The following is a 5000-nucleotide window of genomic DNA, read 5'->3' as shown; positions in this document are numbered from 1 at the left end:
AGAAGTGCTTCCGCATTAACTTCCAGTAACACGAACGAAGCCAATGAAAACTGGACTTTCATCAGCCTTTTCTGCGAGCCCTTTAATCTTTAATACCTGTGCCGTATTTCGACATTGATATTAGTATTAATATTGACATTGGAGAAACGAATCCACGGTTATCTATATCTACATATATTTAAAGATAAAACTTTAAATATATACATATGCATAATTGTGGATTTGTTTCTCTATTTTAAGCCTCATGCTGCTATGAGTATTTTTTAATATTTCTGTTAATATTAATTTTAAAAAATACTCATAGTAGCATGGATCTTGAAATGGAAAACAAATCCACAGTTATGTATGCGTACATATATTTGAAGATAAATCTCTAGAGATTTATCTTTAAATATATGTACCTATAGATAACTGCGGATTTGTTCCTCAGTTAATATTAACATTAATATTAAATTTAATATCAATATGGGTATTATTATTAATTATATTAATAATATTACTATTAATATCAATATTAATACTTCCATTATTAGGTTCTATGTTCTGTTACAAATTACTCCAAAAAAAAAAAAAATTGATATATTTCCTGTATTCGACAAAATTTAACGTAAAACCGAGTTTAAAAGAATACAAAAGATACAAGGCCCTTTATTTGATACAATATTTTTCACTCCGAGAGGCTAAAAATACCAGTTAAATTCAGAGAAGCTATATGGATGATAAAAAAGGGGTTTGATATCAGTGAGCGAAAAATGTAAAGATTTGTCTTTCAATAGATATGAATTTAAAACCGTTGATATTTTTCTGCGTGAACTGCATGAACGCGTCAAAATTAAACCTGTAAGAAAGTAATAATAGTAGGTTAAGAATGTACACGAGGCGTCAGTTTTTTAACTACTCATCATACTTGAATTAGAGATTTTAACTTAAAATTTAAAATATTCTACAGAAATGCGTTATTTCGAATAGTTTTCTGCTTGTGGACATATATCTGCAGGTATATTAGTTCATGCTTGTAATCTGATGTATGTATGTGTGTATGTATGTATACATATATATAATATATATATATATATACATATACACACACATATATATATATATATATATATATAAATGTATATAAAAATGGCAGACTTGATATCAACTTACACCTCTCTTGATGACTCAGTGGTCAAAAGTCACTGTACGACGTTGCTTCTAAACTAGCCAGTAGTTCGAATCCCTCTAGTGACGAAGCTCATAGCGGCTATAATTTTCCCTTGACGTCAGCTATCCCCGAGGTATAGAGAATTGGATACTAAATGATATTTGTGAGTAAATATTTGTAAATATTAAAAGTTTCACCATTATATATATATATATATATATATATATATATATATATATATATATATATATATATATATATATATATATATATATATATATATATATATATATATATATATATATATATATATATATATATATATATATATATATATATATATATATATATATATATATATATATATATATATATATATATATATATATATATATATATATATATACTTGGGATGGTGCCTTACATTTTTATTATAATTTTTACTAGGAAGCCCATGTGCCGATACTATATTTCATTCCCTGGTGGTCACCGGTGAATAATCAGCCCCTACCAAAATGTGACGTCAATAACTGAAGCATCAACGAAGTGCCGGGATGTCAAAAACATTGATGATTGTAAAACTGACATCCTGCTTCACATTCTGTCATTAAGAACAAGGCTGTCAAAGGTAGGAACACCTGGAAAAGGTTAATTAAAAACAGCGATCCTGACTAAGGATTAAGCGAAGAAGAAGAAGAAGAAAAAGAAGAGGAGGAAGATGAAGAAGATGTAGGAGAAATGAGCACCCTGGTTTTCTTTTCTAAGAGGTTTTTAATAAGTGCCTCTAATTGACTATTATTATGCGTGATGCGAATTTCTGCTTAAGTTTTCCATTTCATTGCCAAAAACGAATCAGGTATTATTGTACTTTTACTGACAATAAGTCACATGTCAGATAGTAAATACTCGTACAGAGACTGTCGTTAAATAGTCTGTCGTTAAATCTGGAGACTATCGTTATATATAGAGACTATCGTTAAATATAGTCTATCATTAAATACGGAGAATATCGTTAAATACAGAAACTATCGTTAAATATAGAGACTATCGTTAAATATAGTGTATCATTAAATACAGACTATCGTTAAATACAGAAACTATCGTTAAGTATAGAGACTATCGTTAAATATAGTATATCATTAAATACAGAGACTATCGTTAAATGCGGGGACTATTTATAAATCCAGAGAGTATCTTTAAATCCAGAGACTATCTTTAAATACAGACTTTAAATCTAGAGACTATCTTTAAATACAGAGACTATCTTTAAATCCCGAGACTTCAAATCCTGAGACTAACATTTAATCCAGAGACTATCTTTAAATCCAGAGACTCTTTAAATCCAGAGACCATCTTTAAATACAGAGACTATCTTCAAATCTAGAGACATCTTTAAATACATAGACTATCTTTAAATCAGAGACTATCTTTAAATGTAGAGACTATCTTTAAATACAGAGACTATCTTTAAATACAGACTCTTTAAATCCAGAGACCATCTTTAAATACAGAGACTCTTTAAATACAGAGACCATCTTTAAATACAGACTATCTTTAAATTTAGAGACTATCTTTAAATCCAGAGACTTTAAATCCAGAGACTGTCTTTAAATACAGAGACTATCTTTAAATCCACAGACCATCTTTAAATACAGAGACTATCTGTAAATCCAGAGACTAGCTTTAAATCTAAACTTTCTTTAACTCTAGAGACTATCTTCAAATCCAGAGACTCTTTAAATTCAGAGACTGTCTTTAAATCCAGAGACTCTTTAAATCCAGAGACCATCTTTAAATCTAGAGACTATATTCAAATCCAGAGACTATCTTTAAATACAGAGACTATCTTTAAATCTAGAGACTACCTTTAAATCCAGAGACTATCTTGAAGACGCCCTTGACCAAAAGAAACCACTCGAAGCGCTTCAGTTTCCTTGTATTTAACTCCATTTTCGCTGAAGACCTTCAAAGACAACACTCCAGCGAACACTTAACGGAATCCTTGACTTACAGGAAGGGGTGGTCATATTTTTATCAGGCAAATCCTAATGTTTGTTGTTGCAAAGAGAAAGGAGCAGGAGACGACTCTTGCCCCAAGAAAAGAGAAATAAACTGTAACGAATTTAGGATTAAGGGAAATGAGTGGGATAAGTGGAAATGAAAGGAAGGGTAGATGGTGTTTCTAGTATCACAACTTTCAAATGTTTCGTGGAATCCCCTGAGAGTAAATAGATTCAGATACAACCTGTGTGTAAATATGTTCAGATACAACCTGTTGTAAATACATTCAGACACAACCTGTAAGTAAATATATTCAGATATAATCTGCGTGTAAATATATTTAAATGCAACCTGTGTGCAAATATATTTAGGTACAACCTGCGTGTAAATATATTTAAATACAGTCTGCGTGTAAATATATTTAAGTACAGCCTGTGTGTAAATATATTTAAATACAAGCTGTGTGTAAATATATTTAAATACAACCTGTGTGCAAATATATTTAGATACAAGCTGTGTGTAAATATATTTAAATACAACCTGTGAGCAAATATATTTAGATACAAGCTGTGTGCAAATATATTTAGATACAACCTGTGTGTAAATATATTTAGATACAAGCTATGTGCAAATATATTTAGAAACAAGCTGTGTGCAAATATATTTAGATGCAAGCTGTGTGCAAATATATTTAAATACAAGCTGTATGCAAATATATTTAATTACAAGCTGTGTAGAAATATATTTAAATATAAGCTGTGTGCAAATATATTTAAATACAAGCTGTGTGCAAATATATTTAAATACAATCTGTGTGCAAATATAGTTAAATACAAGCTGTGTGGAAATATATTTAAATACAAGCTGTGTGCAAATATATTTAATTACAAGCTGTGTGCAAATATATTTAAATACAAGCTGTGTGCAAATATATTTAAATACAATCTGTGTGCAAATATAGTTAAATACAAGCTGCGTGCAAATATATTTAAATACAAGCTGTGTGCAAATATATTTAATTACAAGCTGTGTGCAAATATATTTCAATACAAGCTGTGTGCAAATATATATAGTACAATGCAACAGAATCTTTTCGCTTAATTTCTTTTGATAAACAACTTCATCACCTGGTATCCTCCTGTGGTCTCTGTAATTTGGCATCAGTTTTCTTTTCCGTAGGAGGACAAAGCCTTTGACATTTGTGATAATGAAGCGGGGAAATTGAGCAAAAATTTGTATTATGCGGGATATTAGTCACTCGGTTCGTATTTATATATTCCAAGAGAAAGAAAAAAAAAAACAGAAGAAGAACTGAAGTTTCTCTATTAACTCGCCTCGCTGGTCTTACTGGAAGGTCTAATACGAAGGATGATTAAACTTCCAAGCGAACCATTCGCCCTTTTTTCTGCACCTCCTTCCCCCTTCCCCCGCTCCCTTCTCTCCCCTCTTCCTACCAACATCCAAAGGGGGGATGGAACAAAATCCCTCGCAACTCATTCGGGGAGATTTGGGGCGAATTGTGGGCCAATTCCCGAGCAACCCTTATTAACTAAGAAAGACAACGGAACGAAGAAATGTGACCTTGAAGACAAGGTCACCGGAGTCCCTCCTCGTCTTTTCTTAATTTAGAAAGATTCTGTATAAAATATACATAAAACGCTTAGCTTATCATCGTATTGTAGTGTGCTTTCCATGATAACACACATACATACACACACATATATATATGCGTGTGTGTGTTTGTTTATATATATATATATATATATATATATATATATATATATATATATATATATATATATATATATATATATATATATATATATATAAACATGACAGAAGTATTAAC

The 5000-nt window shown here is 30.4% G+C and overlaps 1 protein-coding gene across 2 annotated transcripts in view; it reads left to right on the top strand.

The window, feature by feature from the left end:
• The window catches only part of LOC136837126 (G-protein coupled receptor dmsr-1-like), a 78191-nt gene that overhangs the window by 1230 nt on the left and 71961 nt on the right, over positions 1–5000 (top strand). The gene's annotated exons all lie outside the window — the stretch shown is intronic.

This window comes from Macrobrachium rosenbergii, chromosome 57 (genome assembly GCF_040412425.1).
Source record: "Macrobrachium rosenbergii isolate ZJJX-2024 chromosome 57, ASM4041242v1, whole genome shotgun sequence".
NCBI classification, from domain to species: Eukaryota; Metazoa; Arthropoda; class Malacostraca; order Decapoda; family Palaemonidae; genus Macrobrachium; species Macrobrachium rosenbergii.
The sequence above is the reverse complement of the archived record's forward strand: the minus strand, read 5'-3'. Positions and strand labels throughout refer to the sequence as shown.